The 21,338-nt window shown below is 37.8% G+C and overlaps 1 protein-coding gene across 1 annotated transcript in view; it reads right to left on the bottom strand.

Moving 5' to 3' along the window:
* The window catches only part of CLSTN2 (calsyntenin 2), a 690,495-nt gene that overhangs the window by 665,637 nt on the left and 3,520 nt on the right, over positions 1 to 21,338 (bottom strand).

Here is a 21,338-nt window from a genome sequence, read left to right on the forward strand (position 1 = left end):
ATTTCTGTTTTTTCTGGTTGAATGCATAGTGAAATGTATTACTGTTTTGTGTTGTAAAAACATAGACCATTTTTTAAGTCTAAACAGAGCAAAGTTAATTTCACTGTAGTCAATTAATACAAAAACTGAATTTTCATTATGGTTTTACTGTGCACTTTTGAGATGCATAGATTTTTGTAATTAGGGCCTGATCTAGCTCTACCAAAGTCAATGGAAAGTTGACTTCAGTGGGACTTGGATCACGTTCGATGTACCATTCATGTAATATTTCACCCTTCTAGCAAAAATAAAATCAATCACAAAACTATTTTTTCCATTAATATTTAAAATAAATACTGCCTTGACATTTCCCTGAAGGGAACATGTCTTATGTTAAATAACAGCAATCAACAGAGCAGCAAATTTTCAGGGTCACTATTTTCATAGAGATCATTTGGATATGTAGGCTGACATTGACATCTCTGCTCCCTTTCTAAAATTCAGTGATCACCTTCACTCTACAACACACACATTTTTAGGAGAAAATACTATTTGAATGTCTTATCTTAGAGCTCTAATGGAATTATGTCAACTCATTTTACAAGGATTGTGTGGTAATTCTTCCAACTGAATTAGAGTCAACAATATGATGCTGTTGCAAAAAATGCCTAATATCATTTTGGGCTGTATCAACAGGAGTGTTCTATGTAAGGCACAGGAGGTAATTGTCCTGCTCTCCTCGGCACTAACAAGACCTCAGCAGGAGTACAGTGTCCAGTTCTGGGCACCACACATTAGGAAACATGCGGATAAAATGGAAAGTCCAGAGGAGAGCGCACACTCACGCACGCACGCGCGCACACACACACGCGCACACACACACAAGTTTAGAAAACCTGACCTATGAAGAAAGGTTAAAAACTGGGTAGGTTTAGTCTTGAGAAAAAAAGACTGATAACAGTCTTAGGACTAGAAGCAGAGAAGGCAGTAGAGCCAACAATTTCTCTTGTAAGCTGGAAACTGCTGGAAATATTTGCACAGTCTACAGATCCAGATGGAGACTTCAGTTTTCTCCTGAGCTGCATCCTAGCTATGGCAACATGGCTAGTACAGGTAGTCCCTTGCTGCCATTGGCTAGGCCTCCACTTACTGAATTCTGATATTCCCTCTATTGTGGGTAAATTCTCAGAGAAGTAATTATTGCTCATCAGACCGGCACACAACAACATATGATGCATAGTGTATTGTAAATTACATTGCGCTGAGAGGGCATGCAAACTAAGTAGCTGTTTCCTTGACTCATCTCCCTTTCATGTGGCCACATCCTCCTGTTAAATGAGTAGCTATCCATGAATAAAGGCAGCTACACATTAGGAGGAAGAGAATAAACCGCACATCCCCCCCAACTCTTCTCCATCTAGCTCCTAACCTACTTTCTGTGAATCCCCCTAAATTTGGCTTCCCTTGATACCAGGCAACATTTGGGGTTCAATCTCCTCCTTTGCTGAGCATAAACAAACATATGAAAATAGAAAGTCAAAAAATATATTTTGTGATGGCTAGCATTTGCAGCCAGGCTAATCTTTGTACGGGGGCATGAGTGAAAATTGATTAATCTGGAGGAAGGCTATAGGAATCAGATTAAACAAGATCTTAAAAAGAAAGTCTCAGAAACTTCTGAAAAGGAACAAATACATTGAGTCTCAAAAAGCCATTCACAATGATGCTACAGTCAGTACTCCACAGAGAGTACCTTAGAACAGAAATAAGTGAACTGACAAATTGACTTTAAACATATAGGCTGAAATTTACCCTGTGGTTTTGTAGAAGTACAAGCAAAACTGGCAGTGGGAGACAAATCCATTTTACATTGCTGAAAATTAGAGATGAGCAACAGCTTCAAAGTTTGGAACCAAAGTAAGGGGTGTTCAGAGGCCAAGTTTTTTTTTCCATTTAACCAATTTTAGAGTGACCATATTGAAAGTTCAGACTCAGATTTAAAGTTTTCTAAAATTTGGGCATGTTTACAGCTAGGTAGAGTGGTTAAAAATCAATGATTTAAAAAAAAATAAAATAAAAATCACATTAATTTTAATTTAAATCGGATTTTTTGATAAAATGCTTTTTGAGGAAAAAAAAAAAACTATCTAAAGATAGCTTTAATTAAGATACATTATAGCTCAAAGATATCTCATCATGGAATAGGGATTATAAATTCGAATTCTATAGTATAAGACAATATATTCATGTAATGTTTAAGAAAAGTTTTGTAAATGAGTTCCACTAGTTCATGGATTAGGGACCCAATCTTATTGGATTCCAGGGGCTTCTGTAGAAATATTAACCTAAGTAATCTATATCTACCCAATGGGACTCAGGGCTCAGTCTAGAACATACCATCAAAGATGCTTAGTTTTGCAGTTCTCAAACTGTGGATTTGACTCTCCAGAAATAACATGATTGTTACAGCAAAAATGTTTTAAAATAAATAATAGAAAATATAAATATAATACATAGAGGTGAGAAATAACAGACCTCAACACTATTGTCCCTCTGCAAATTTGTGTACACAGAGTCAATCCCTTACCTCTCTCTAAAAGTGCAAAATTTCAGAAAGTTCAATGAATAGTAGATTGTTGGGGGTGGAATAGATCTGGACAAGGAGACGAAGTCTGGAGATAAATGTGAGAAGGGAGGGACAGGCAGTAGAAACAAAAGTGAGCAGCATATTCCAGAAGTCTTGATGTCTTTCTGAGTGTAGCCTTCATTGATTTGAGATCTACCATACCATTATCTCACTAGAAGGGAAAATCTATAATGGCAGCAGGCCGTAAAAGAGACCCAGTTTGGGAATATTTTAATGAAATTCCTCTACCTGTGGGTAAGACGGGCATGCATGCAAAATGCAAACAGTGCAACAAAGAAATGCAAGGTCTGGTTTCCCGAATGAAACAACATCATGAGAAGTGTTTCTTCTCAGGAGGAAGCTACCTTGAAGATGATGAAAGGAACATGTCTGAACATACAGGATCTTCAAGTTGGTAAACTTTTTTATTTGATACTTCTTGCTTAAGGACTGCCTGTCTTCGTTCTGGATTAGTCTTGAATTCTTATGTTTGAGCAAAAAATATAGTTGCTACTCTATGGTACTATCATTTTAGATACGGTTGTGATAAAAAATAAATAGCTGAAATAGGCAGATTTTCCTTTTACAATTTCACCTTTAAAGTAGTACTGAGTGTCAATGAATGCAATGAGCAATACTAAATGAGCAGTATGGTAATAATAATTAAATAACTGCACTGACTTATTTTGTTTAGGAGAATCCATCCTCAACATACAGGATTCTGAAGACTATCCACCTTCAAGATCACCATCATTTTCTATAGTTATCAGAGTTATGATCGTGTTTCAGTCACATCATGTATGTCACATAGCCACAGTATATCACCTGTAGCAAAAAGAAAAAAAAAAATCTCCTTCATCCAGAAACAACCATAAATAAGTTTGTGATAAGATTCAGCAGATTACAAAAAGGGGTAATTGATGAAAAAGTTGCCCAGATTATTTACGCAACAAACTCTCCTTTCCGTATGACTGAGAACCCACACTTCATTAATATGGTTCAGTCATGAAGACCAGGATACAGTCCACCAACAGAGTAGATGTCTCAGGCAAACTGCTGGATAAAGTGTATGAAAAAGAAATTGAGCAGTGTACAAAAGGTCTAGAGGGTGAAATTGTTAACCTGAGTCTTGATGGGTAGAGCAATGTCCACGATGATCCTGTTGTATGTACTTGTGTGACGACAGAAGAAGGGAATGTCTTCCTTACAGAAACTATTGATACATCAGGAAATGCACACACAGCAGAATATTTACAAGACGTAGCAGTAAAAGCTATAACAAACTGTGAAAAAAAAATCAAATTTCTGGTCACAGATGATACTGCAAATGTATCCAAGATGAGGAGAAATTATTTAGAAGAGAGTGAAGACTGTCCCAAGCTAACAACATATGGTTGCAGTGCTCATTTGATGTACCTCCTAGCCAAAGACTTCAGTGTTCCAGAAATAAAGGCTTATGTGATTGAAATTGCAAAATATTTCCATAACAACCACTTTGCAGCAGCTCCTCTGAAAAAAGTGGGAGGAATCAAGCTAACTCTCCCACAAGACGTGCGATGTAACTCAGTGGTGGACTATTCTGAGCACTAGATCAAGAATTGGCCTAATCTGATGACAGTTTGTGAACAAAACAGTGAAAAAATAGATGGCACTGTCACAGCCAAAATTCTCAGCATTGGGCTTAAGAGACATGTTGAACACATGCCGAGTACCCTGAAGCCTATTTCTATAGCCTTGAACAAAATGCAGGGAAACTTATGTTTTATTGCTGTTGAAATTTGGAAGGAACTGAGTGAGATCTTATAAAGAGAAATATGGAATGACAGAGTTAAATTACAAGCATTAAAAAAACAAATGGGGCACGCACTATCTCCAGCTCATTTTCATGCAAATATTCTCAATACTCAGTACCAAGGTCAAACCTTAACTGTTGGAGAAGAGGAGTTGGCTATGACCTGGCCATCCAACAATCATCCATCCATAATGCCAACTATAATAAACGTCAGAGCTAAGGATGAACCATTTAAGAAATATAGGTTTGCGGTTGATGTTTTAAAGAAAGTCACACCAGTGAACTGGTGGAAGTCACTTAAGCACTTGGATTCAGACACTGTTGAAATGATAATCTCACTTTTAAGAGTAGTAGCTTCTTCTGCCAGTGTAGAAAGAATATTTTCTTCCTTTGGACTAATTCATTCCAAATTGAGAAATGGTTTGGGACCTGAAAAAATCAGGAAAGCTTGTTTTTCTTTTCCAGATTATGAACAAACAGGAAAATGAAGGTGAAGATGACTGAGTTAGCTGCATAAGCCAATATTTTAAGTTTCTCATGTTGACCTGGCTGACAAAATCGATTTAATTTTTGGGGGTTTTGATATTTCATTTAACTATTTTAGTTAGAAACAATTTTAACAAAAACAAACCTGATTTTAAAAAACTTGAATGTTTAAATTAAAAAATCTATATGCTTGTTTTGTTAAAATATTATATGTTTGCTGTTGAAGAAAAAAATCCAGAATACATAACATTGTTGTTTTAGTTAAATAAAACAATTTAAATGTCTGTCTGGTGATGTTCTCCTCCTAATACAGCATGGGAAGAAAATCCTCCAAATATTAATGATTAATCTGTTGAATTGGAGATGGTTCACCTCCCAATGACTTCATAAATATCCGCTTCAGTTACCTTTGGTAAATGAAATAACCAAACAATCATTCATTTTCTGATATAGCTGTAAAACTAATGTGAAAAGTTTTCAAAAAAAATCAATTTAAAAATGTATAGTGTGTACCTTCTAAAAATAAAACCTACATATATCTCTGAGTTGTGAAGAATATGTATTATGGTTATAACAACCAACAAGAATGCACTTTTATGTAGAAATCCATGATTAAATCGAGTCTTCCTGACTAGTGATTTATATCATGGATTTAAATCAATTTGTTTTAAATCAAATCCACCCTGCAGCTAGGATTCTATTTCAAGGCACAGCTTTTAAGACCATCACTCCTTCCTATAACCAAGTGAGGAGAGAAACACAATACGTAGCATGAATTACATGTTAAAAAGGCTTTGGCCTGATACATGCTGTGGTAATTTGGGACATTCAATGTGTTTTAGTGTAGTTTCAAGTAGTGTTCCCCAAAGGTCAGTCCTAGGACCAATCCTCTTCAACTTATTCATAAATGATCTGGAGAAAAGGGTAAACAGTGAGATGGCAAAGTTTGCAGATGATACTAAACTGCTCAAGATAGTTTAGACCAAAGCAGACTGTGAAGAACTTTAAAAAGATCTCACAAAACTAAGTGATTGGGCAACAAAATGGCAAATGAAATTTAATGTGGATAAATGTAAAGTAATGCACATTGGAAAAAAATAATCTCAACTATACATACAATATGATGGGGGCTAATTTAGCTACAACTAATCAGGAGAAAGATCTTAGAGTCATTGTGGATAGTTCTCTGAAGACGTCCATGCAGTGTGCAGCAGCAGACAAAAAAGCAAACAGAATGTTAGGAATCATTAAAAAAGGGATAGAGAATAAGACGGAGAATATTTTATTGCCCTTATATAAATCCATGGTACGCCCACATCTTGAATACCGTGTACAGATGTGGTCTCCTCATCTCAAAAAAGATATACTGGCATTAGAAAAGGTTCAAAAAGGGCAAGTAAAATGATTAGGGGTTTGGAACAGGTCCCATATGAGGAGAGATTAAAGAGGCTAGGACTTTTCATCTCAGAAAAGAGGAGACTAAGGGGGGATATGTTAGAGGTATATAAAATCATGAGTGGTGTGGAGAAAGTGAATAAGGAAAAGTTATTTACTTGTTTCCATAATATAAGAAATAGGGGCCACCAAATGAAATTAATGGGCAGCAGGTTTAAAACAAATAAAAGGAAGTTCTTCTTCACACAGTGCACAGTCAACCTGTGGAAATCCTTGCCTGAGGAGGTTGTGAAGGCTGACTATAACAGGGTTTAAAGAGAACTAGATAAATTCATGGAGGTTAAATCCATTAATGGCTATTAGCCAGGATGGGTAAGGAATGATGTCCCTAGCCTCTGTTTGTCAGAGGGTGCAGATGGATGGCAGGAGAGAGATCACTTGATCATTACCTGTTAGGTTCACTCCCTCTGGGGTAGCTGGTGTTGACCACTGTCAGTAGACAGAATACTGGGCTGGATGGACCTTTGGTCTGACCCAGTATGGCCATTTTTATGTTCTTATGTTATGTTCTTATGTTCAAGGAATGACTAACTATACTGGGTAATACTAAACAACGTCAAGGAGTTCTGTGGCTCTGGTAATCCTAATTCTGAAACTCAGCTGTTTCATTTTCTTGCTCAGAGGGCTCAGATTTCTGTCTTTTGATTCACTGTATGGAATATTGCGGGTAATATACCTATTATCTCATAATGATATATATAAAGAGGTACTCATGGATGAACAGCAAAATAGTAAGCATCAACTCAGAGAATAGTGACTAGTTGATTGTTCTTAAAGGAATATAATCTATTGTGTTTGTAAATACCTGATTGGAGTCCAGACTTTTCTAGGCCATCAGTCATAATACATCTTCCATCATCATAAAACTACTTCAGTACAAAGGTTGGACTGACAATACATCATACCATCATTTCTCTGGTGGCCAAATGCATTTAAAAACAAAGGTGAATTCCATACTGTACAGAAAATTTTCTGAATGTGAATCAATATAGTGACAACTGTGAATCAGCAAGTACAAATAAGACCTGATTCTCATTCTCACCAGCTTCACATTGTGGTGACTTCATTGGCTTTGATAGACCTACTCAGTATTTGCAAATGACATCAGAGTCAGCATTATTAGCTCTGAGAAAGGTGAGAACTTACGTCCTTTATAAACAAAAGAGTATGGACTCTGAAGTCCAGTGATTAGGATTTAAATGTAAAAATTGATAATTATTTCCCACCTGATCATTGTAGCAGAACTATCCTGCTATTCTGAGATATCATAGAAATATGGGATCGTGAGTGACGTATCATACCATACCATTTTATCTCCCCCAATATAGATACCCATCTACTATGCATTTTCTGACAGACTAAGAAATAACTGATCCCACCTTTTACTTTCTATATTTAGACAAACTTGGCATTGAAAAAGGTAAGAGTTGTGTCCAAGTGCCTTTCATCCCAAGCAAAAGGGTTTTGAACAAAACAGATCCTAGTTGTGTGTTCTTAAGCTGTTAGTTCATTTTTCAGGATAGCCCAAAGCACAAGCTGAGCATTTTCTCTGATTCACTTTTTCCTTCAGATTGTCCCCTGATTATGTCCATCACACAAATTCATTCTCAGAGTGCTTGTGGGCATACTATACATGTTTTGGCACCCCTTGAATTGTTAAAAAGTTCTCCAGACACATGTGGACCCCCATGTCTTGCTGCTTGCCTATTCAAGCACAGTATTTTGGGGTCAACAGATATGCTCCACTGTGAAAGGGAAAGTGGCATCAATGGGACACTGTTGCCAGGAGCATGCACTGGGGGAAAAGAGGGAAGTTGTCCTTGGCATTGCAATGTTATGAAGACTGACCATCTAAAACCATATTTTGTCATCACCTGTGTCCTAATGACTCTTGCATGCTGCCTTATGAGCGGGCACAAATGTAACCAGCCAAGTCTGTGCATCAATCATGTGTGTTAAGTGTAGGATTTATAATCTGAAAATGGCAGCAGTGCTTCCTGTGCCTATTGCTTAAGGGGACATGCCACCACTAGTTTAGCTCACAATTGGACAGTTTAAGGTGAGTTGTTGTATCTTTTGAATAAAGGTCAGTCTCTAAAGAAAGGAATAAAGACTGATATTAAATTAGGTCTTCACTTCTTTAGACTTATCACACAAACAAACAAAAACCATGGAGTTACCTAAGGAGCAGTTCTGTGAGGTTGTTACATTTCTGCTGAAAAGAGTGAAAGCAGGAGGAACCATTCTTGGAAGCTTCTTACAAGAGTACTTTATCTTTCTGATCAGCAGAGCCCTGAATACAGGGCCAGAGCTTCGGCTGGTATAATAAACTGGCATGGCTGCATTGAAGTCCATTGTTTAAAATGAACATTTTCATATCTGATTATTGATAAAATACTAACTTCTTGATTTAAAATAAACCTCAGAAAACAGAACTGAAAAGAAGCATTTACAAACCTCTGTAAAAAGCGTCACAACTAATCTTGGAATTCCAAACTAGTACACGATATTGGTATAACTGTATTAGTATTCACTGAGTGTCCAGTTACACACACTAAGAACTCCTTATAGCCAAAGCTAAAGGTTATTTTTAAATTTTGACACAATAGAACTGCTCTATGCCAGGATATAACCTCTTTTAATATTTGAAGCAGTAAATATTCAGTTGGTAAAAAGTCAGCATTATCTAAAATCTTTCAGCAGAAACAAACAGTCTCACCCCAAAAGATATTAGCTTGCTAAACTAGAAAGAACTTTTCACAACTGTGATGTTGTCCAGAATAAGCCTTGAACTGTTACCCCTCAGACTATTTACATCCCAGAAACAATTTGTCTGCCTACAACTGCCTATGCCTTTAAAAGCAGTAAAACAATGGAACAGTTACACTGTGACCTTTGCATTTTTATATACACAGCTGTTCTGTTTAAATTGATTTTAAAGAAGAAAACCACTGAAAAAGCCTAATTACATTACCATGTGCTCTTTTCTATTTCTGACACCAAATGTACAATGTGAGAGTCTCCTATCTTAGCTAGGATTTATGCTCCACTTGGATAATGCAGACTTCCTAAAACAGCTCAGCATAAATCAGGCTAGTTTTAGAGTCTCTGTACTTCAGTTCACAATAAAAGAGATCTAGGTTGTATTAACCACGATCTTAAAAGTTTATTTCTTCTTCCTGAAATTGGCAAACAGTAGTGAGTATGCTGCTATTCAACTTCAGTTGTTGGGATATTTTAACTCTGTCCTTTAAAAACTATTCTAAATAAAATTGCCATGCAGCTGCCTTATAAATATTACTGCCTGTGGCTCTGATGCATTCTGTCCTACATTTAACTCTGGCAGTATCATGGGACAAATAAAGCTCAACAGAAGATGACAGCACCTTTTTCCGCTAACCATCTTGCAGTCCCTTTTAAATTGATCATGGCCCTTGCATAGGCATATGCAACACTTAAGAATTTGGTCATTGGAAAGTATATTTGCCACATATGGGTCAGTTCTAAAGGCCATTGAATCAGTGGAAAGAGTCTCATTGACTGCAGTAGGCACCAGATCAAGCCCAAACTGAGGAGAACTTAATTTTGTAAATTAAGGTATTGTTACAGGGTGGGATGCTGGCAAAAGAATGAGGCTCTTTCATTCTTGATAGAGGTGTCCCACTTTTATTTAATTATCCTAAAACCATACTGTATACAAAGATAACTCTACAATACCAACATTTACACATATGAAATGTCATTCATACTGATTATTTAAAAATCAAAATCCACTAACAGTGTGTTGTATAGACAAACATTCCAAAAATTCATGACCTCAGGTCAGTAGTCTGTTTAAAAAAAAAGGCAGTTGGACAATATACAGGTACTTACAAATGAGATCTCATTAAATGACACTGTTGCTTTTTTTATAACCATTCTTAGAATATTCAATTAGCAACAGAAAGGAACTGAGGGAAACAACAGCTGCAAAAGCAGCAACAGCAGGAAGGCTGTGTTAACTTGTAAACATGCTTCTAATGACGACTACACTTTATTCTGTAGTCGATCTACCTAGGTCAACACTTCATTTAATGTTCTCAAATTGGATTAAAACTACTTTTGGAAGAAAAAAGTAAAACAAGAACTTCTCCCATTGGCTTACTGAAAGCAGTTACACCAGCTAGTGGCATAGGGAGGTCAGTTGCAAAGTGCAGATTCTCTACTTGTTGGCATTACTGAAGCTACTTGGACAGCATGGAAAGCTTTGCAGTGAAGGAAGAACTGTTCATGTTTGCACAGAGAAGCATAAACTACTCATCTGGGGTGAAATCCTGGCCCTGCTGAAATCTGGCAAAATGCCCATTAATGTCAAAGGGGCCAGGATTTTGTCCATGAATGCCAAACAGCAAGAACCGATATAAATAATAGAATTAACTCCTGCCATTCTGCCTGGCCATCCTTGGCAGTCATTATTGCCATTAAAATGAGTTGAAATTCAAAACATCTTTTATTATATCCAACTCATAAAAGTGCTTTAGAGTTTACTCCCGCAGAATTACAGGCTGGCTCCTGATCCAGGGCTCAATAGATACTGCGGATGTACTAGCCCAACAAGCCATGTATGCCAGCTGCTCACCAGTCTGAATGATGCTGAGGATGTTCAAGCCCAAAGCATGAGGAGGACAGAGGGAATCTGAACCCATTCTGCAGGCAAGTTAGATGTAGGTGCTTAGGGAGAGAACCAATGCAAATATTCTCCCCACTCCATGCAATTACAGTCCTCCACTGATCCCAAGCTTATGTTTTCCCGCACTGAGACCAAAGTGGGGTAGCCAGACTGCTCCTGTGTCTGTCAGCAAATCATTCAAACTCTGGCTGTCATTCAACTGGAAAGGAGTTTGACTCAGCTCCCAAGTTTGGAATGAGAAATGTGGTGTCTCTTCAGCAACACCCATCAGCACCCTCAATGGCATATATGGCAGTCAGGGGCTGATTCACAACATCTGCAACCAGAAAGGAGCCACCCCAGGTGGGGAGTTAATCATCCTCCCTTAGGAGTCATAATTGCTTCCATGGCTACAGAACTTGGGCATGTCACCTAGTCCTGCAGGGTTCTGCTCCCCAGAAGCTACAGGGTTTGAGATCTGGCCATACAAAAGGGGTGAACTAAAAGAAATATTATTAAATATACAAATATAAACACACAAAGACAGACTTTATCATCTCTCAGTCACAGTGGGTCGGATTTTCAAGGAAGCTGATGTTAGTGAGGACCCCAATTCCCATTAAAGATTAATGAGATTTGGGATCCAACTCCCTTTGGCTCTTTTGAAAACCTCAGCTATTGAGAATTACAGGAGATTAACAGTTATTTTCGGGGAGGGAGGTTTCTTATTTCTCATTGATTTTAACCTCACTATGAGATTGTCCATAGTTTTGATTCTATTCTAGCAATAATGTTTTAATGGTTTATACATTTTCTGCAACTTTCCCCCAAACCAACTACTGTAGTCAACATGTAACCACACGTGGCATACTTGTGATGCAACATGGACATAAACAAAACAGAAATAAACTACGTAAAGCAAATACCCCCTGAACTAAGTATAAGGAATTCATTTTTACATACACCTTTTAAATATTTAAATCAAGTGGCTATCTCCCACTCCCTTATTCAACTTCTATCTAGCAAATGCACAATTCAAAAAAAGGAAAAAAAAATCAATTCTTTCAAGTGTTAGACCTCTACACAAACAATGTTCGATGCCAAGCAATGAACTGTGCTACTATCTGTCTAGCATAACTATTAGCATATTTAAAGAAAATCCACAACATAAAACTGAATATAAAGCATGAGTCCTCAGATTGCAGTTTCAAAGTGATTCAGAGGAAACTGGATTACCTAACTAGAATTTACGAAGCAATACTGAAAAGCAGGCATAGAGCGTCATACCTTCAGTAGGAGAGACTATTCTGAAGAAATATCACACATCTAAGCAATAAGTCCCCTGATACATTCCCAATCAAATATTCTTTGCACAGCCAAGACTAGCACTTAAATCAATGAAACGTTAAAATGCACCATAGATATTGAACTCTTCTTTTGGATTTGGGCCATTTCCTATACACGTATACTTTATTTGTGTGTGCGTACACTATATGTATACATATAATGTAGTATTGTGGTGCAAGAAGGAGCAAGAAGCACAGAATTGCATATGTGATTACAGAAGTAAGTGTTTTATTTGTAACAACATCGTAGAAGTGACAGATATGTCACTCTACCCAGAAGTAGGGCTGCCTATACAAATTAACTCTTTAAACAGCTTGATTTTCATTGATTTCATTTCACTTCAATGGATTTTGGATCCAGCATTAAATGTCTTCCAATACAGCTTCCCTCTCAACTTTAGAGACACTCCCCTCCCCCCAAAATTACAACCACTTACATATTTTTTATTTTTAAAGAATCACAGCTAACATATTGAAATAGAAAAGCCCAATGAGATCCAACCATAAACATCTACTGAAAGACATTTCCTTTTCCTTTTGGTGGCAGGAACAGCTTTTTCCTATTTGATGCTAGTCTTGGTCTCCCTAGGTCTGTGGGTTTGGTTTGGGGCGGGGTGATGGGGGGAGTTCAACCCTTTTGTGTTTATTATTTTTGTCTTATTTGACTTGCACTTTCCACATCCTCTGCCTCAGATTTCTCCTGAAGGGTTGATTCATAATTCACAGACTCTTAAAGTAACTAGACAGATTGTCGTCTTCTCCAAGATCACATTCATCATAAGATTGTCAATGGATCTGTATAGTACTTATTACAGTTTTGCCAATATGCCACATGAGCTTTGGGTGTGTGGAAAGGAAGCATTCTGCAAGCTCTCAAATGAGCTGGACTTTTTTAAACTCAGAGTGGAATTAAAATCTTTGCTAGGGACCCTCCAAGTTGCATTCAGCAAACGAAATGCCTTTGCTCTCATAGGCCACAACTCCCAGCTGCAACAGGCTTTCCAATTAACGAAACAAGGATGCTTGGCTAGTGTCAAAGATCACCGATCTGTTCAATTTGTTGTTGTATCCACTATTAGGCAATGTTTACAATCTTCAGTAAACTGCTCTAGTATACAGAAGAAGAGAAGAGGCTACTTCATTCCCAACACTGCCACAGTCATACTCTGATAATCTGCAACTATAGTTATTGCTGACCTCTCTCCCACACCATATGTGCTACCTAGATCCCTTTTTACAGCTGTCAGATTTTTAGTCTGAGCAGGAACGCTGGGAAACTTCATCATATCTTCCAGATGCAGCTTCTTACTGTTACCTGTCCCCAAAGTATTCTGTTGGAGTTACTGTTTTGTGTTTGAGTTTGTTTTATTTCAAAACAAAAACAAACAAAACTCTTAAACATCATTGTATCAAAAGGGTAACTCAGTTAAGTGACTGAAGTGTCACTTCTGAGCATACTCAGTAGCATCCACTGACATTTTTAACAATGCCTAATAAAGCTCTTCCCCATTTGTCACATCACAATTCACAGACTCTCTGTTTGGCGTGACCCAAGGGCTGCTGTGCTCAGGCTGCTATTGGACAATTTGCATGAAGGAAATTGTAAAAGTCTCATTTTTAAAAACTAAACATAAATTCACAATCCTCCAGAGACAGACAACAGTGGTAAATTTGACTCAAGCCAAATCTCACTGTAATTGAGACTTTAGATTTAGTCTATTTTAAATTGTAATTGTGCAGCTTTAAAATTGCATTAAACATATTTTGGAGGTTAGTAGTCAATTATTAGCTATACTTGCCAGGGAGGGAGGAGAGGGGGAAATAGTTTAATATAGAAACACGTTTTTGTCTCCATTTTTCTATTTTTATGCCACAGTGGGAAAGTTTTTCCATTTAATGAAGTGTTAGCCATTCCACGGAGCCACTCTGCATGTGCTGGGCAAGCTATACTTTGCCATTTTTTCAGTATAACCCTCTTGGATATAGTTAAAGCAGTAAAGAACCACTTTGAGGAAAATAAGGTGAGTTGGAGGTTAGAATCCAGGAAACGAAGAATACACAGCATAATGAAAAGGGCAAGGGAAAGGCTTTTGAAAGCTAGTACCAGGCTTTTTTAAGCATCATTCCAAAAATGTCTTCACCATGTGATATAGAAAAAGTCTACAAGATAATGCAGCTGACAAATTAAAGGATAGATTTCTCTAATATTTCTTATCAGATTTTCTCTGGTATTCAGTAACACCAACTATGAATCTTATTTTTTTGCAGAAACTCTGAAGCAGGCAATTAGATGTATTCCTAACATAGGGTGAAGTGTTTTTACTCTTTACCAACTATACATACATAGAACTAGTTTCCCCACTCTGCTTTGATTCCAGTGTGTAATGGTTGTGAGGGAAGATTTAACCATTGATACATTTTTCCAGCTAAGCATTTCTCTGACAGTAAACAGCCAAAACAAGGTGACATTGTCTCTGACAACTGCCATGCAACTTCCATGCTTTTCTGCAAAGGGGAAAGTAGCTGATCTTTAAAAAGTGATGAAAGCAAGACTGAAACCAGTTTACCAAGGTTCAAGTGTGTAATTTAGAGATAGGCGACAAGGAGCTGTCCTCCAGGCTATAAATATTTTCCTAGTACTCCCATGAGGAACGCCATTACAAGAAAGGCAAGGCTGTGATCTCACACTGCATTCAACACCAACCAACAATGGCTGATGACAGGAAGGAGAGCACACTTGACCAGGTACAGCAACAGTTCATTCCTAGTATATGAAAGGCTTGAACGAAAGCATGAAGTACTGGTTCTTGGCTTATCTTCCAATGATGATCTTCCAGTGATTATCTTCCAATGTATGCAATAGGGATGATATAGGTATGAAATGGGTATCATGTAAATGGAAACAGGCTAAGCAGCATCAAATCTAGTCAGACTCAGAGAAATTAACTCCCTCTATATCATATAAAATTAAATGCTGTCATAAGAGCCACTTATATTGAAATAACAAAACAATGGAAATAGCATCAAATACTCTGATTTGTTTTCTGAGAATTCTCAATCCTTTCAATATCCTAACATACACGGTATGTCATTATACAAATCTTTTAACCTTTGACAAATAAATTTGCTTTTATGGCCACCTTTTCCTCCAGAGATCTCAGTGTGCTTTATAAAATATTCTTATCCCCATTTTACTGATGGGGAAACTGAGGCAAGGAGCCTTTACATTACTTGCCCTAAGTCATAAGCAAATCACTGGCAGCATCAGGAATAGAACCAATCTTGATTGGCTCCTAGACCTCTGAGTTAATCACTGTACCACTGCTGCTTCTAATGTATTTTGGATGGAGGAAAAGAAAGGATGTTTCTGTTTTGCATATGCATTTGTACTTTGAATTTGTATTCTAAGAGAAAGTTTTACCATGACTTAGTACAATAATATCTAGAGTTGTGTAAAACCCACAGTTTCTGAATAATTACTTCAACATATTCATAGCACTGTACAAATATTGATTCATTCAGAAATTAGGATAAGAACACAAGAACAGCCATAACAGGTCAGACCAATGGTCCATCGAGCCCAGTATCCTGTCAACCAGCAGTGGCCAGTGCCAGATGCTTCAAAGGGAGCATGAAAATTATCAAGTGATCCAACCCCTGTCATCCAGTCTCAGTTTCTGGCAGTCAAAAGTTATGGGACACTCAGAGCATGAAGTTGCGTCCCTGACTGCTGCTGCACATTGAGCAAATGTTTTCAGAGAACTATCCACAATGACTCCAAGATTCTTTTTTGAGTGGAAACAGTTACTTTAGACACCAATATTTAATATGTATAGCTGGGATTATATTTTGCTATGTGCATTACTTTGCACTTATCAACTTGGAATTTCATCTACCATTCTGTTGCCCATTCACCCAATTTCGTGAGATCCCTTTGTAACTCTTCAAAGTCTGCTTTGGACTTAACTATCTTGAGTAGTTTTGTATCATCTGCAAACTTCACCACCTCACTATTTGCCCCCTTTTCCAGATCATTTATGAATACGTTGAACAAGACAGGTCCCAGTACAGACCTCTGGAGGACACTGCTGTTTATCTCTCTCGACTAGGAAAACCGACAATTTATTCCTACCCTTTGTTTCCTATAATTTAACCAGTTACTGATCCATGAGAGGACCTTCCTTCCTATCCCATGACAGCTTACTTTGCTTAAGAGCCTTTGGAGTAGGACCTGGTCAAAGGCTTTCAAAAAGTCCAGCATCCTATATCCACTGGCTCACTTTTGTCCACATGCTTGTTGACCTACCTCAAAGGATTCTAGTAGATTGGTGAAGCATAATTTCCCTTTCCCATGTGGACTCTTCCCCAACATATCATGTTCATCTATATAGGTCTGATAATTCTACTCTTTATTGTCATTTCAACTAATTTGTCTGGTACTGAAGTTAGGCTTACCAACCTGTAATTGCCAAGATCGCCTCAGAGTCCTTTTTTAAAAATCAGCATCATATTAGCTATCCTCCAGTCATGTGCTACAGAGGCTGATTTAAGCAATAGGTTACACACCATAGTTACTCGTTCTTCAGTTTCATATTTGAGTTCCTTCAGAACTCTTGGGTGAATACCATCTGATCCTGGTGACTTATTACTGCTTAATTTATCAATTTGTTCCAAAACCTCCTCCACTGACCCCTCAACCTGGGACAGTTACTCATATTTGTCAGCTAAAACGAATGGCTCAGGTGTGGGAAACTCCCTCACATCCTATGAGTGAAGACTGATGCAAAGAATTCATTTAGCTTCTCTGAAACAGCCTCGTCTTCCTCGAGTGCTCCATTAGTACCTCGATTATCCAGTGGTTTCAATGATTGTTTGGCAGGCTTCCTGCTTCTGATGTACTTAAAATTATTTTTGCTGTTAGTTTCTAGTTGCTCTTCAAATTCTATTTTGGCCTGCCTTTACACTTTACTTGCCAGAGTTTCTGTGCCTTTCTATTTTCCTCTGTAGAATTGGACTTCCAATTTTTAAATGATGTCATTTTGCCTCTAACCGCTTCTTCTATTCTTTTCTTTAGCCATAGTGGTGGTTTTTTGGTCCTCTTACTGTTTTTTAATTGAGGTATACATTTAGTTTGAGCCTCTATTACCGTGTTTTTAAATAGTTTCCATACAGCTTGCAGGCATTTCACTCCTGGGACTGTTCCTTTTAATTTCTGTATAACTAGCTTCATCATTTTTGTATAGTCCTCCTTTTTGAAGTTAATGCTCGTATTTTCCTCTCTATGAGAATGTTAAATTTAATTATATTATGGTCACTATTACTGAACAGTTCAACTATATTCAGCTCTTGGACCAGATCCTGTGCTCCATTTAGGATTAAATCAAGAATTGCCTCTCCCCTCGTGAGTTCCAGCACTAGCTGATCCAAGATGAAGTCATTTATGGTGTCTATATATTTTATCTCTGCATCCCATCTTCAGGTGACATGTTCCCAGTTAATAGGGGGATAGTTGAAATCCCCATTATTGGGTTGTCTGTTTTGATAATCTTGCTAATATCCCTGAGCATTACACAATCACTATCTTTATCAGGTGGTCGGTAGTATATTCCTACTCTTATATTCTTAATATTCAAGCATGGAATGTCTACCCATAGAGATTCTAGAGTACAATCTGATTCATTTAAGATTTTTATGATATTTGACTCTGTGCTTTCTTTCACATATAGTGCTACGCCCTCCCCCAGCATGAGCGTACTCTGGCATTTCTATATTGTGTACCATGTCCCATTTATCATCATCATTCCATCAAGTTTCTGTGGTGCCTATTATATGAATATCCTCATTTAATACCAAGAACTCAAGTTCATTCATCTTAGTATTTAAGATATCTTCCTATGAAATTCTCAAACATTTTTTCTAGGGGAGATGCAGGGGGAAGAGTTCAGGCTTATACATTTGCCTGAAGCAAAATATGAAGTATCTGTCCCTTTGGGTTGCTGTTTTCATGCTGCTGGCAGTCATATCCGATGTAGCCACATAATGCATTTGCCAAGTAGGACTCAATGTTCCATTGATTTAGAAGTATTCTGAATGACTAAGGCTACAAGTTTTGCACATATAACTGATTTAATTTTGTATCAAATGTTCCCCTACTTATTTAGATCACTGAGATGGTTCCTGCTGTACTTAAAATTAGGATTAAAGTGGTGTTTGCGTTGCTCACAGATTCCAAATAAGAGTTGAATTTCAATAGTGCAACTAGTGAGATCCCACAAGATATTCTGGATCTTTTATTAAGCTTAACTCAACATTTAAACAACCAAATATTAAAATGAGAAAAAATTTTAATGATCTGCCTTATGCACAGATTTGTGGGGGCCAGAGGGAGGAAGTGAAATGGCATTACATTTTTATTTGTTCCTACTTATGGCCATGTGTGTTAAAATATATGGAAAAACCCTTCCTAGGCACTAAGTGATAACATTTGAAGGCTGCACAGATTAGGAAACAGATCCTGCATCTTCCAGACACTGTGGGGAACTTAGTGACAACTTAACTGTATGCATGCAACTCCAAATAATCCTAAAAGTGGCATCTATTAGTCTTACTGAATGAACAAGAGAGGGACTGCTGATTTCAATGATCTCCTTTCTCACTCCAAAACCTTCTGTGTTTTAATCTAAAAATGTGCCACTAGAATAGTTGAGTGATGGAGAAACTCTGAATAATTGTCATGGATTGTCTGTGCTACCCCCTACAGCAAGATGCACAATCACAAAAGGCATACAAGCTGTGTATAAAAGTACATGACATCTTACTAGTGCCTCAAACAAGAAAGCATTCAGCTTCAAGCTACCAAATAGCTTTAAGTTTGAAGCACTAACAAGCCTTTCAACTATGTGCACATAACTGCCTTTTGACTCCAAATCTTCCATATGTATAGAAATATATTAAGAAGAAAGCACCATGAATTTTTTTTTTTAAAAAAAATCTACACAATCTTTATCTTTCCCATCTTTATTGATGGAAATGAAAACCAGAGTCTCAAGAAAGAAGTATATCAGATACAAGATGCATTACATGTGACTATATGATACTTTATTGTCTGATATTTTACCCACAGATTAGATCAGATTTTAAATACAAATATGGATGCAAAGTAGTAGAGGACAATGCAGGCCAACAAAAGTATCATTAGTATTTTTAATCAAGCATTAAATAATTTATTTTTTAAATTATTGAAGTCCAAAAGTGCTCTTTGCAGCCCTCCAGTGGTTAAATGGAAAGTAGAACTCTTGACAAAAATACAGAATTCAGATGTGCCCATCTGGTGAACTGTCTACAACATTGTAAAAGATGCCCAAGAAGAAACAAACAAAAAAGATGACATATTTGCTAGAAGAAAATATCTAAAACAAGAGGTGGTTATCTTAAAGTTTCTGCTAAGTAGGTAAAGAGAAGAAGGGAGATATATCCTTGCATTAAAATACATCCCTTTATTGGTTATCAAACTTTACAGTACATTTGTCCTGAAAAATTGCATATTATAGTGCTCCAAATACATATACTGAATATGAAATAGAAATAGCAAGTCCCTTTATATGAACTAAGTTCCTTCAGGCTCCTCTATTTCTGTCTATTGAGAGACTCGTTTACATTTTTTTCCAAGTAATCAGAACCTTTTTCCAGAAGAATTGGTTCCATATTGAATACAAATGTTCCTTGGAATTTACATGAGTCCAGTTGTAATTTAGCCACCTAAGAGCCCCCCACAAAAACAATGCAAAATGACAGGATTTCTTACATGAACACAGTAATTAGATCACTTTAAATTGATCTGAAAATAAACTAAAGTTAAAGACCTCAAAACTTCTGCTCTGAATCTCTTTGTAAGAGTGAAAAGAAGCCGAACTGGGAGAGAAGGTCAGGAAGGAAAATCAGATTATTTTTTAATGGGCCAAAACAATCCACAAGTGTCAAAATGAGCAACAGCAAAGGGTTGCCAGACCTACATAAAAGCAGAGGTTATTGAAGGATAAATCTAAATAAGCCTCCAACAATCTATATTTAATTACAACAACAGGATAAAGAGGGAGCGGACCAGTTAATTTGGGATGGTCCCAGCGATTTGATGCTAGACAGCCTCCCAGAAGAAGTAATTGTTACTAACTTCTCCCCACACACCCCAAAACACACACTTTCCTTTCAGTGTCCCAGTCAGCTCTGACAATTTGTTTACTTTGAACCAGGAGACATCCCAACTTATTTGAGATGCCTAAATACGACTGTGTCTTTTTAGCTAATAGATGCAATCGCGATCTCCAAATCGGAACGGTAATCGGAAAGTCGCGGTAAATCTCAGCAGAAATCAGCTGACATCCTTTCATTTGTCCCCTCCTACACACACACACACACACACACACACACAGCCTGCCCATGGATGTTTATCTTGTCCAAAAACAAAAACAAAAAAAAGTTGGAGTCAACAAGTTATTCAGACATTGTCCCATCTCTCCCGAGTATCCAGCCAACTGTCCTCCCCCAGTGCCGTGCAACACCAGCCCCATGAGGCGGCTCTTGCCCACTCACTCCCTTGGGCTTCACTGTAAGGCAGGCGGTGGGTGGCTCCGTCACACGAGTAAGCTTTTTGATCCGTTTCAGAGTAGCAGCCGTGTTAGTCTGTACTCGCAAAAAGAAAAGGAGGACTTGTGGCACCCCAGAGACTAACACATTGATTTGAGCCTGAGCTTTCGTGAGCTACAGCTCACTTCCTCGGATGCAGAATGCATCCGAGGAAGTGAGCTGTAGCTCACGAAAGCTCAGGCTCAAATCAATGTGTTAGTCGCTGGGGTGCCACAAGTCCTCCTTTTCTTTTTGATCCGGTCTGGCTCCCGAGCTCACGGCTTGGTCTCCGAGCTCTCCCCTTGGAGCAAACGACCCGAGGCCGGCAGATTCTTCCTGGAGAGCCAGAGCCCCTCAACCCCACATGCTGGGGACCCCCCCCCC

Source organism: Dermochelys coriacea, chromosome 9 (assembly GCF_009764565.3).
Source record: "Dermochelys coriacea isolate rDerCor1 chromosome 9, rDerCor1.pri.v4, whole genome shotgun sequence".
In the NCBI taxonomy this organism is placed as follows: Eukaryota; Metazoa; Chordata; order Testudines; family Dermochelyidae; genus Dermochelys; species Dermochelys coriacea.